The sequence below is a fragment of the Diospyros lotus genome, chromosome 12, assembly GCF_014633365.1.
Source record: "Diospyros lotus cultivar Yz01 chromosome 12, ASM1463336v1, whole genome shotgun sequence".
Taxonomy (NCBI): Eukaryota; Viridiplantae; Streptophyta; class Magnoliopsida; order Ericales; family Ebenaceae; genus Diospyros; species Diospyros lotus.
The window spans coordinates 21442154-21457025 of NC_068349.1; positions in this window are offsets into that span (position 1 = coordinate 21442154).

Below are 14872 nucleotides of genomic sequence, written 5' to 3' on the forward strand. Positions count from 1 at the left end.
GCGTAGCAGTCACTACCTTATCTACTAATCTTTTATCCATAATAATCCCCACTCTATTTTACACTACACGCGGGCAGTGTAGCGCGTCGCTATGAAGGGTTACACTCACACCCTAATGATTTTTCATAATTTGTCTAGAGTTCATGTTTTGGATCCGATTAAGTTTTACGTTGGCTGTCAGCTATCGGCTGTTGGCGACCTAACACAACCCTCCTCCTTTATCCAAGCTTGGGACCTACACTAGATAACATCCCCAGGCGGAGTTACACTAGGGGCTCAAATCAAAGCCAAAAAATTCAAGACCTATATAAAATCTAAGCACATTGAGTCTAGTTTACAACGCAATAAACAAATCTCAAATTAGATTTGTTTATTGGAAATATCTAATTTGATATTTGTTTATTGTGTTGTAAACTAGATTCAATGATCTTAGATTTTATATAGGTCTTGAATTTTTTAAAGTAAGTCAAGCCCCAAATGATCACATCAACAAGACCCATATATAAATTTTGAAGGATTTTTACAAAGATTTTACAACCAAAAAGAAAACTTCATTTTTATCAAAAGATAGTTTATAACCATGGAAGTGAGCAAGATATGCTCAAATTGAAGAGAGATCAAGCAGATCTAGACATAAATTCAAGAAGAGATAAAATCTTTCATAACAAAAGGTGATGCAAGAGAACTTTCCTTTCTTTAAATGGAGAAAAACCAAGAAGAACTTGTCTTCCAACTTGAAACTCACCTTCAAAACTTCAAATGAAGCAGATGGAAATGGAGAACAAGAAAATCAAGAAGATGAAGAAAAACAAGAAGGCGAAGAAAAACAAGAAGGAGAAGACTTATCGAAAATGGAAGGAAGAGAGAGAATAGAGGAAAACAAAGAAGAGGGAAATGGGGAAAGAGAGGGTCATGTGTCTCTCATGAAAGACCCTTTTGCCCTTCACTTGCACACACAAACACAATTATTATTGTGCCCCTTTTGGACATTTGCCATTTCTCATTTCTTTTCCCATTTTCTTTATCAAACCCATTTATACAATTTCCCATTTACCCTTACCTTTTTCACACTCAACATAAGGACCTCAAGCCCTTTCTTGACATTTCACAATTAAATTACATTTCCCTTTAATTTATCTCACCACATAGCAAATGGGCTCAAACCCAACCCATTAATTAAACTCATACTAATTAGGCCCAACTCACATAAGCCAAAAGAGTTTATTTTCTAACTTGGCCCAACACTGAAGGCCCAACTCAATTCACTTGAATTTAACTAAATGCACAACCCATGTAGTTTAAGCCCAATCTGTTATAAATGGGTTTTATTTACTTTTTATCTATCCCAAGCCTTTGGGCTTTTCACATTAAACTCAACCCATTTTATTAAATTTGCAACCTCTAGATTTCTCTATAATCCAAGATATATAAAAATATATATATTCACTAAAATAAAATAAAATCAATAACCATAACATAGACCCAATAACAGGTCGTTACAGCACTAGAATCTTATCTTATACATATTTTTTACCAGATCCTCTACTCAGTCAATAATTTCCTCGAAAATATTATGAACTCAAATAACTTATCCTAGGCTTATTTACAAGATCTAGCTTATACTCATTTTGATTATAAAAACTTAAAAATCCATATGAGTGAAGAATAGAGTCTCTATACAATAGATCAACAACGAATGGTGGAAATAGGTTGGGAATAACACCTAATATAAGACTATATTGAGAAACCTAATTCTATGAAATAGATAAGCATGATACCAAAGAAAAACCTATTATATACTCAACTTTAACTACAACTGAGTATTCTATGGATGCTTATAGATACCCTTCGAAAAACACCTATTCTTATAATTATTTGAGTAATGAATATTACTCATTCTAATCTCCTTAAATCTAATTTTTGGGTCTAGCACAAATATATCCTATTTTTGACAAACTAATATTTTACTACTAAACTAGAGCTGATGATAGAAATATAAAATAAATCACAGATAAGAAATGAACTTGATAATAATAAACTAAATGAGCATTAAATAAAAGAAACTGTAATTAAGCAATTATAAATTAAATACAGAAATTAAAGTACAAGAAATGTAATTTGAAAACTTGATTTGATAAAAACATAATTAGAATACATAATTTTAAAATGCAAGAATAACGATTCTAAAATGCCAATTTATCATAACATAAATACAACTAATATTGAAGTAATGAACAAACAGAATGAAAAACTTCCCCTTCAATGAAAATATCAACTTTATAGCTTGGGGAGATAATAATTTTTATTTCTCATTTATCATAAGAATAAAATAATTTTTGAAGCTCTTTGAGAAATCAGTTTTGAGAAAGTTGCTAATGAAATTTTTGATAAATTTAAAGATCTTAGCACGGTCAATTAGCACTCGTTTTGAATCATGCTAATGCTATTTAAGAAGAGTAAACCTTAGGCATACTTTACCTTGAATGCACACCATAACATATTATTTAGCTAGATGAAGGGATAAGTCCTTAGAGCATTCTCTAGCTTTCTAGAATGATCTTCAGTTCAACTAAAGTCAGAGGATTTTCAGTAGGATTATCCTTGAACCTAATCTTTCTAAGATCTGAAATTATAAAGCACACAAAGGACTTATGGATACCCATATGCTTGGGTTCTTAATGTAACGACCAGTTAGCGGACTTAGGTTGTTTAGTTATTGTTAGTATATGTGTTGCATTTTATTATTAATTGGTCAATACTTTTGAGGATTTATGTGTAACGTTTGAAAAGTTATAAATAAATAAATATAAAGTAAGTTATAATGATATAGAAAAGTCAAAGCAATATGGGATTATGATTTATATTGAAACGTCAAAGCAAGATATGATTATGATTTTTGTTGAAAAGTCAAAATTGAATTGGGATTTAAAGGAAAAGTGGCTACTATGTATATATATGATATATGATATATTATATGAATAAAAAGGGGTTATTTCATGATATATATATATATATGCAAAGGTATAAATAAAAATGGAGAAGTAGGCTAGGAGTCTTGATGTGAAAAGAAGTCCTCTTCTTCTATTCTCCAATTCTCCTTTCTCGCCTTGGTTTTCGAAAGCTATAAGAAGGGTGAGGGTATAAGCCATAGGGCATTAGCGTTTTCTCTTGTTCTCTCTCTCTCTCTCTAATTTTCGAAGCCATTGGAGATGGTGCAAGTTCCAATGTTTCTGTTTCTTTTTCCAATAGCTCGGTTCTACCATCTTCTTCCTTCATTGGCTCCTTTCTTGGTTCAGTTTGTGGTATTTATATCCATCAAAGGCAAGTTCCTACTTTTCGTTTCCTTTTCATATGCAAGTTCTTATTTCTCTTTTTCCTTTCATATGCGAGTTCTTATATATTTTTCCTTTTGATGCAAGTTTCAAAACCTTTTTCCCGTGTTAGAATTTCATTATTTTCATTCTAAAATGTTTGTATTTGGGAACTCTTATTTTCAAATAGATTGACTATGTTGTACTCTTTAGGGTATACTTCTTGTGGTTATATCCGATTTGAAATCTGTTTTTTGTTCCAAAAACTAGACATCGAAAGATTTATTTTGGACATCTTACTTGAATTATTTGCCTACATTTTGAGCCCATAATAGCCCTGTGAATCACTACCTAAATCTGGAATTTTACTATTGTTGTTGCCAAAATACAACAATCTATTTTTACTTATGGGCAGATGTGAAAGTCTTGGGAGTCATGCCTTCAATGATGAGAATCTTAACGAGCAACTAGATCTAGTAGTCAAGCAGATCTGGTGACCAATAGAGCTAATGGTCTGATAGGGCTGATGATATGGTGGGCTGATGACTTGGTGGATCTGATAGATCTGGTGATCTGGTGAGCTGATGATCAAGTGGCCCAAGATAACTGAGTGTCCTTGGATAACCACGTGACTTGGGGCAACCAAGTAGCCTTGGATAACCGAGTGACCTGGGGAAATCGAGTGGCCTTGGATAACCGAGTGACCTGGGGCAACCGAGTGGCCTTGGATAACCGAGTGACTTGGGGCAACTGAGTGGCCTTGGATAACCGAGTGACCTGAGGTAATCGAGTGGCCTTGGATGATCGAGTGACTTGAGGTAACCGAGTGGCCTTAGATAATTGAGTGACCTGAGGTAACCGAGTAGCCCTCTTAACTGAGTGGCCTGCAAGACGAGAGCAACGTTAGGGCACGGGTGGGGGTCCCCATGCAAACCCTCTGATGCCTAAGTTAGTTCTCGAGAGCCAAAAGTATGGAATTGTGTTGAGGGGCCCAGGAGTGCGTTCCTTGTGATGAAGGCATGGTCTCCTATTTATAGCGGAGGAGAGAGAGGAGACGTACGACAATCGGGGCGAGAATCTCGCAGCCCATTTCAATGATTTCCCAGTCCATCTGAAAGGGAAAAGAGGAGAGATTGGCCCAAGCCCACTAAACCATGACCAAGTGGGGGGCCACTCGGTCATGCCTTCTTTTGCCCTTTTCCTTGGTTCGATTTTGAGTGGTTCCCGTACCTCAACTTCATGCCTGATTTACACATTGATTCAGCTCGAATCTCTCAAAACTAAAAACACAAAAGTTGTAAATAATTCTCTTATCTTTCCATAGAACTTTGAATCAACTCAATCAGATCTCTTATAAGATAATTATGCCCAAAAAACCAAAGTAGTGTTGTATCTACTCTACATAACCAAGTGGGTCATGAAAAGTGAGGGGAAATTAGTCACTCGCCCACTTGGTCATGACCGAGTGACCCCCCACTTGGTCATGGCCGAGTGGATCTTCATTCCCTTGGATTTGAGGGCCTCTTTTGCCTTTTGTCTTGGTGGAATAGGAGGAGTCCCCTGCCATAGTTTCATCGCCCGAGATGACATGTATGGGCTCATGAACTGGTTCATTGTCTAGAGGTGGATTCTCTCCGTAATCCCTTCCTCTCTCTTGATGTCTCTGATTTGATCTCTCCCATTCTTGATGTCTATCTTCTCCTCTTCGAGGCTCCCTGTCTTTGACCTGTACATACCTTCGAAGATGTCCTTCACGAACTAACATCTCAATTTGATCTCTCAACTCCCGGCATTGGTCAGTGGAATGACCATGAGTTTTGTGATACCTGCAATATTCTTCTCTATTCCTCCCCATGGGATAGTCAACCTTTTTCAAGAGTCTAATGAGACCTGACCCATCGATGGCTGCAAGTATGGTCGATTGAGGTTGAAAAAGTCTTGTGTAATGGTGGAACTGGGGTCGAGGTATATCTAATCCCCTAACCCATCTGAAGTCTTCTTCAACATCACATTCCTTTCTTTTTCGCTCTCTATCCTCATTCCCACCTACAGTTCTCATAACTTTCGTATGGTGCACGTATTTATTTGCTTTAGCAAACAAATCTACTATAGATGTTAGTGGGTCCAAAGATAATGATTCTTGTAGGGAAGTTAACCGTGTTCCTTGTAACATAGCAGACACTGCCATTGCAATTCGTAAATCATGAACTTCAAGGGTGGCATTTCGAAATCTATATACATACTAATGCAGAGTTTCTTTGTTCCCTTGTCAAATACTGAGCAAGTGTGTGGCATCCTTTTTTCTTCGACTATTAATCGTAAATGCCTTAACAAATTATGTTTTGAGCTGATCAAATGAAGAGATAGAGTCCTCAGGTAAACTGTTAAACCATGTTCAGGCATGCCTTGATAGAGTTAAGGAGAAGGCTCGGCACATTATGTCATCATCCATTCCGTGCAATATCATCAACGACTCATAGTTTTAAATGTGATCATCGGGATCATCCTTGCTGGAATAAGGAGTGATTTGAGGCATCTTGAATTTTTTGGGCAGTGGCTTCTCCAATAAATCTGTAGTAAACGGACATTTTCTACATTGTTGCTCCTCTGTGGCTGGGATCAATTTCTTTCGTTCAAGTACTTCTTCGACTACCCATTTCATATCATCCCGTATACTTGTTGTTGTTTGGTTATCATGTCTTATTGGCGTGCTAGTTCCAGTTTCATGGTATCTCCGCCTTTGGGGGCTTTTAGCCCGATTTTCCTTTTGTGGGCTCTCATTTCTTTGGGGCGTGGCGCGAGGATTCTTCCTTGGTGGTGGTGATCTATCCTTCGGACGAGGAGTAGATCGGGAATGAGAATCGGGAGTGGCCTCTTGATAGGAATCAGCTCCCACCTCGAGCTGAGGCTCAGGCGGTAGCATAAACTTTTTCAAGGTATCGGGCAACATCCCTCCAAGCATCATACCTTAGAGTATACCAACCATGTCTCAAAGTGCCTGCATACCCTCAACATGTTGTTGTCTCAATGCTTCATACTCTTCCCATGGGACCATACGCGATGGCTGTCGTGAAGTCCCAGCTTGATCAGCGGGAAGTGTCCTTGAGCCGATGTTAAGTGGAGGTGAGACTGATTGGTTCCCCACCTATTGGCTCAGGGAAATGAAGCAATCACCTCCTTCGGGTTGAGCATTATGAAGGGGTGGAGGTGCTCCTTGTGGGTAAGAATCAGGAATAATGGGAGACGCTCCCTGTTGTTGAGAGTTCTGTGGTGGTAGGCGTGTTTTTATGTCTTAAGAGAGAGTTCGTCGGTGTCCACGGGTGTTTGCCATTCTTAAGATGACTTTTTATCTTACATTTCCCATAGACAGTGCCAATTGTTGTTGCCAAAATACAACAATCTATTTTTACTTGTGAGCAGATGTGAAAGTCTTGGGAGTCGTGCCTTCAATGATTAGAATCTTAACGAGCAACTGGATCTGGCAGTCAAGCAGATCTGGTGATCCAACAGAGCTGATGGTCTGATAGGGATGATGATCTAGTGGGCTAATGACTTGGTGGATCTACTAGATCTGGTGATCTGGTGGGTTGATGATCAGGTGGCCCAAGATAACCAAGTGGCCTTGGATAACCGAGTGACCTGGGGTAATCAAGTGGCCTTGGATAACCAAGTGACCTGAGGCAACCGAGTGACCTGGGGCAATTGAGTGGCCTTGGATAACCGAGTGACCTGAGGTAACCGAGTGGCCTTGGATAACCGAGTGGCCCTCATAATCGAGCTAAGTGACCTTCATAATCGAGTAGCCCTCACAACTGAGTGGCCTGAAAAATAAGAGCAACGTTAGGGCATGGGTGGGGTTGTACTTCAATATGGAAAGATAAGAGAATTATCTACAACTTTTGTGTTTTGATTTTTAAGAGATTCAGGCTTCATCAAGGCTGAAATTGGGTTCTAAGTTGATGCACTTGCACTATTAAGGCTCAAAGCCAAGTATTGGAGCGAAGATGGATCCGAACCAAGACAAAAGGAAAAAGAGGCCCTTAAATCCAAGGGAATGAAGACCCACTCGACCATTACTGAGTGGGGGGTCACTCGATCATGACCAAGTGGGCGGGTGACCAATTTCCCCTCACTTTTCATGACCCACTCGGTTATGCAAAGTAGGTACGACACTGCTTTGGTTTTTCGGTCATAACTCTCTCATATGAGCTCTGATTGAGCTAATTTAAAGTCCTATGTAAAGCTAAGAGAATTATCTACAACTTTTGTGTTTTGAGAGATTCGAGCTGAATCAATGTGTAAATCGGGCATGAAGTTGAGGTACGGGAATCACTCAAAATCGAACCAAGGAAAAGGGCAAAAGAAGGCATGACCGAGTGACCCCCCACTCGATCATGGTTAAGTGGCCCCCCACTTGGTCATGGTCGAGTGGTCCCCCACTTGGTGATGGTCGAGTGGGCTTGGGCCAATCTCTCCTCTTTTCCTTCTCGGATGGGCCGTGAAATCATCAAAACGGGCATCGAGATTCTCGCCCCGATTGTCGCACGTTTCCTCTCTCTCCTCCGCTATAAATAGGAGACCATGCCTTCATCACAAGGTACACACTCTTGGGCCCCTCAACACAATTCCATACTTTTGGCTCTCGAGAACTAACTTAGGCATCGGAGGGTTTGCACGGGGACCCCCACCCGTACCCTAACGTTGCTCTCATTTTGCAGGCCACTCGGTTATGAGGGTCACTCAGTTATGAGGGCCACTCGGTTATCCAAAGCCACCAGATCATCAGATCCTCAGCACGCCTTGGTCACGAGACCCTTAGCTCACCTTGGGACGAGACCCTTAGTGCGCCTTGGTCATGAGACCCTCAGCATGCCTTGGTGACGAGACCCTTAGTGCACCTTGGTGACGAGACCCCCAGCTCACCTTGGTCACGAGACTCTCAGCTTACCTTGGTGACGAGGCCCTCAGCGTGCCTTGGTGACGAGACCCTCAGCGCGCCTTGGTGGCGAGACCCTCAGCTCACCTTGGTCATGAGACCCTCATCTCACCTTGGTGAGGAGACCCTCAGCGTGCCTTGGTCACGAGACCCTCAGCGCACCTCTGTGACGAGACCCCCAACGCGCCTTGATCACGAGACCCTCATCTCACCTTAGTCACGAGACCCTTAGCTCACCTTGGTGACGAGACCCTCAGGGCACCTCGGTGACGAGACCCTCAGGGCACCTCAGTGACGAGACCCTCAGCGCGCCTTGGTCACGAGACCCTCATCTCACCTTGGTCATGAGACCCTCAGCTAGCCTTGGTCACGAGACCCTCAACTCACCTTAGTGAGGAGACCCTCAGCGCGCCTTAGTGACGAGACCCTTAGCGTGCCTTGGTCACGAGACCCTCAACGCACCTCAGTGACGAGACCCCCAACGCGCCTTAATCACGAGACCCTCAGCACGCCTCAATCATGAGACCCCCAACGCACCTCGGTCATGAGACCCTTAAAGCACCATGGTGATGAGACCCTCAGCGCACGTGCACGTTGGAGACGAGAGTACTCTATTCTCATCGCACCTTAGCGACAAGACTCTCAGGACACTTGACTCTCAGAACCCTCAAGACTCACAAGTCTCTAGAAACTCCCGTGGTCAACCATGCACCTTACATTCTCTCACGTAAAAAAAAAAAAATAGATTGATGTATTTTGGCAACAACAACTATTTTTGGGTAAACTAACATTGCTTTGATTTTTGGAGTATAACTTTTTGTTGTTATATCAGATTTGAAATATGCATGTTGTTTCAGAAATTAGAGATCTTAAGCTTCAATTTAGCCATATTTTTTATAGTACTTGGCCAAGTTATGAGCCCAAAATAAGTCATTGAATTCAATGCTTGTAATTTAGAATTTCTAGAATTTAGCTTATTCGATTCCTTTTTGTGTTGGCTACACTTCCTATGTTTGACATTATGGTTCTTAACTACGCTATCATGCTTAATCTTGTTTTGATTCTTAGATTCTTGATGAAACTCATTAAAGGGTTCACCTTATATTTCCTAAGGAATGGTGCTTTCTTAATTAGTTCCATGCAAGACTTTGGTTATCTTGTATGTATGTTGTACCGTGTGCGTATTGTCCGTGTTGTAGGTTCATGTGGGTGTTAAATTGATCATTCATTATTTATATGTTATGATTAATCATTATTGGGGGTAAGAGTACATTCATGAGCATGATGATGAGTTTATTTCATTAACATGTATGAGCATGTGTGTGAGAATATTTTTAAGAGTATGGTCGTGTATGCATACAATCATGAATATGCTTTGAGATGCTTATATGTGAACGATAATTATTTTGTGCGGCGGACTATGTTTGTGGGGGGGGGGGTACACTAAAGCTTGGTAGGCATTTTCCTAACATGAAGAAGCTTCAGCTCAGATGTTACAGCTTTTATGCCGAAAGCTCGATAGATGCAAGTCTGATTCGATCCATACATTGATGGTTACATTGGTAAATACTTATGTGGGCCTATGGGCTGTATGTGGGCATATATGCATGGATATATCTTTACATGATGTGGTGAAGTATAGCATGGGTGCATGTGATATAATGACTAACTTTATATTGCGTTGGTTCTTATTGTTTCACGTTCTTTTCAAATTATACTTGCTAAGCCTTAGAGTTAATACTTGCTTTTGCATCATTCCAAGTAAGGGGAAAGCTATGGTTGAGGGTGAACCTAGTGGAGCTTAATCCTTGATAGGGTTGGATTTGTGTACAAAGCCTTCTTGATTAAGAGATCTTTAGGGGACGTTTTCTTTTTCTTTTTACTTAGAGTGCAAAAGGAAACAATTTTGTTTTATTATGCCAAATTTTATGGCATCCACGTTCTGAGGATGATGGGTGGTTAAACCCGAATATGAATGATTAGATGAGTTGTGATTTAATTATTATTTATTTTGTTTCCGCTATTGAATGAGAAAATTTTTGGGAATGTTTTATTTAAGTTTGTATTGGTATTAACCTTCTTGGCGCTTCCTCTCGAATTCTTAATGGTGGGATCTCCGAGAGCAAGGTCACCACAATTAAGGATTCCTATGATATATATAAAAAATAAGAATAGCCCTTTAGCATTCACATACATAATTTAGATCCACATAGATATTTGAAATAGATATGCAGAGTAGTCTAAATCATTTCACTTTAAAAAAAAAAAAAATGAGGAGAATGAGGCATGGTAAACTACTATTGTATCATGATAGCTCTTTTTTATAGGAAACTGATTTTCATGTGCCAAAAATAAATTTGATATGAAATACATTCTAAAATAGATATTTTTATGAGTAATGCAAAAGATTTTGAAAATATGTAAAATGAAATGCAAAATCAGCATTCCCTGATAGCTCACAACATTGAAACTTCATGAGATATATCAATATAATCATTTAAGCACTTGCTCGTGAATGATGCTTCTTAAGAGAATTGTAGTTAGGCTATAGCTACTTTTCAAATAAAGGTTAGAACAGATAAAACATAGGAAAGTTTTATATGAATCAAATTGTTCATAAATTCATTTTCATACATAGATATGCAACAAAGAAAATGATTTTATCAAAACACATTAAAATCACCCAATTCATATTAATAAAGCTCATATGATTATATAGATAGAAAGTATTAACACATTTGTAACAAATGATGCCGTAAAAAAAAAAAAAAATAAGCATTACCTCACGAGTTAGAGAACCTGCTCTAATACAATTTGAAGGACCACTCAAGAAGGGGGTGAATTTAGTGTTCTGACTACTCTTTCAAAAATAATGTAAATATTTAAAATATGATGCAGTAAAGTTATTTAAAAATAACATTTTTCTCAAACTAAAAATCCTTGCAGCAACCGATAGTATATGCATGAATATGTATGCAACATAAAAGATTTTTTTTTATAAAGATTATTATGAGATACATTAATCATTTGATGTATATGAAAATATTGATATAAGGATATATGCATTTATGAAGGAAACTCAAGAAACCTTTATGCACCAAAAGAAAGTTGTTTGAAACATAAAAACTAAATATGTGCATTTGAGAAATAATAATAATGTATAAATAGATTTAAAAAACCTTTGCATATGCGATGAAAACTAACATTTGAAAAGTTTTTTATGCACGCCATGAGCTAAAACAAAAATGTTTGATAATGGAAAAATCATGTAAGTTCATAGTGTAGGATAAAGGAGATATTATATGAAAATTGATTATGAGATAGATTTGGAAATATAATTTTTATGTAATAGCAAAGGGTAGTAGCTAAAGGTATGAAAGCAAAATAGTTTTGAAGATGCAAAAAGGGTATAATTTTTAAGATGATTCCATCCAGGAAAACATTTTAATGATAGTTCAAAAGATATGCTATGAGATGAATTTATAGTTGGAAAACATTTTTCTATCATATAAGAGAAATGCAATTAAAATAGAAATATAAAAGTTAAGCAACATGGACACCAATTTTAGAGTGGTTCAGCTAATTGCCTAGTAAGCCAATTGCCTAGGTCCTTACTAAGGATTTGAGAACATCCACCAAGAATATTAGTTTTTAGGACTCAATTATAACCCATACATAGTTTTTAAAAGTTCAACTATAATCTCCACTTTTATAGGCTAAGCAGGAACACCAACTTCTACACTCTAAGCAGTAACCTCCACTTTTCATGAGATAAGTAGGAACCTCAACTTTTACACGTTAGGCAGTAACCTCCACTTTTCACGAGCTAAGTAGGAACCCCATCTTTTACAAAAGAAACTATAACCTTTACATAAGGCTTTTTCATTCTAGGATAAGCCACAACCACTACCTTTTAAAGAATTAGGCATAACCTTTACAAGTTTCACAAAGAATTGTGAAAGGATATTTCAACAAAAAAATACAAGATGATACATGATACCAAATATTCTCTTGAACAAAAGAGAAGTACAAAAATGAATGAATGAAGCACTCAAGTCTCTCAATCCTATCTGGTTTGGAAAGATCTACATGAGAACACTACCAGATGGTGGCTTGGAGTGAAAAGAATAATTAAGAAGAATACTCACTCAAGAATTTGAAATTCGCCTGAAAAGAAATAAGCTTGCAGGGTATGGATTAGCTCTATGTACTAGAACATAAGCTATAGTTTCATCAAACATTAGCAATAGCCATTCATTAATCATCCATGGCAATAGCAACGACTCTTTGCAGTTCTTAGCATTTTTATAGAAGTTTAGGTTGTGTTCTCTTTACTATTTTCAAATCATTTTTAGTTTTTAATTTTCTAAAATAATGAAAATGCGTTCTCTTTACTATTTTTAAAAATACATTTTTGAAAACAAAAACAAAAATTGTAAAGAAAACTCAAAACAACAAAAAGTTGTTTTGAGTGTTTTCATCCAAAACAAACTCTAAACTCAAAACATATTTATTTATTTATTCATATTTTATTATTGTAATGGGAAAAAAATTACAAAATTCATTAACTTTAAAATGTATATATTTTTTAATAATATATTAATATTAAATATTTAATAATCATATTTATTGAATAAAATATTATTAAAAAAATATTTTCAAAATTTCAAAGAGAACGCGTTTTCTAATTTTCTGTTTTGAGAAATAATTTTTCAAAATAACAAAGAGAATGCGTTTTCACTTTTCTAAAAATAAACTACCAAAATAGAAAACTGAAAATGAATTCAAAACTCAAAATTAAAACTTGAAAAACAAAGAGAACGCAGCCTAAAGACTTTGGATTTGAGCATTGATACCTACACACTCACACACACTCATAACTTCTTTGATTTGACTGATAACAGTCAAATTTGTTAAAATCATATGCATAATATATGGATAAAACAATTAGCACACATTGTATAATCATATTTAATATTCTTATATAAGAGAACATAGCTAGACTTCATATGATAAAAAAATAAAGCTTTAATGGTCAAATCTGTTCTTTGAGTAACGGCTATAATTTTCAAAATCTGATGTCAGTTACTCAACTAACTCCTAAAGATCTTGACTAATATACGAGCATACTCGATTGGATATCTTATGTAATTGATTATATATAAGCCTCACTCGAGTATGACCAAGTCACTACTTGACTGACTAAGAAACCACAGAGATTTTGCATTAAGCACTCGACTATAAGGCTAAGCTTACTTGACTAACACAAGCATATACTCGAGTACAAATAACTGATACTCAATTAATCTTAAGCATTGAGACTTAGCCAAATTTCATCCAATCTTTACTCAAATAATACAAATAGATACTCGACTATGAAAATACTTTACCCGATTAATGAAAAAGATATACTCGACTAAAGATATGCTTGAAATTTTGATACCAAAAAGATACTCAATCCCAAAGATTACCACTTCATTTCCATCTCAAAAGAAACATACATCTTAATGAACATTATATCAATCTTTTTCAACCGAGCATATCAGCCCATACATAACAAAATAATGGGAAGGGCAAAACAAAATAAAAATACAACAATTACACTTATGACCCTTCTTTCTCAAAACAACCCCCAATGACCATAGTCTTGGAGTGACCCTATACACATCTATCCTCGCTCAAGCATGGCTAGACTCACCCTCCTTAGCCGTTCCCTTACCTGAACCTAGAATGATGTAAGGAAACAACATGATCTACAAAGCTTAACAAGTATAATCAGTAGGTAAAGCCATGAAGAAGAATAAGGCATGATAATTAATGATAACGGTAAGAGAATATTCCCTCTATAAGCAAAGAACACAATGAACATCCTCATAATAAAAGAAAATAATCTCTCCATGAACAAGATCATTCATATCATGCCTTTATGTCATGCATTAATATACCATTATTAAGTGTGGATCATCATCCACCCCGCCCTAGACCGTACTAGGCAGTATAATGAGCCACAACTCCCACGATCGGCATAAGCCATCGGCATCAACTGTGGACCATCATCCACCCCTGTCCTAGTCCATACTAGGCAGTATAATGAGTTGTAGCTCCCACCGTCGGCATAAGCAACCGACATAATATCCACGGTTGGGTGTAAACCCAATGGCATGATAACCCCGGTCGAGTATAAGCCCAGCGACATGATAAAATATCCTTAGTTACCCATGTATTGTTAGTGTAGGTGCTCTAGACCCAATCAGATTGGGCATTTTGTACACTGACAATTGTAATCATGTTATTATTTGAATAAGGAGTTGTTCAAATTCACAAGAAGTCATTCTATTAGTTTCTTGTTATTATTTTAATAACCGAATGAAACTAGATAGAAGTCCATATGATGTATACTGTGATTAATTTATAAAGATGTGAGATGATGCATCACAATTTCTAGACATCATTAAACGTCCCAAGTTGTAGCAATATCAAGAATGGACATTGACAATTGCGGTAAGACTTGTATGTGCTATGTTTTTGCTATGTGATAGCAATGGGGGTCTCACACCCATAGGCATGGGGATGTCTAGACAAGTACATAGGTGACCAATGTTGTAGAACATGTCACTGGACATGA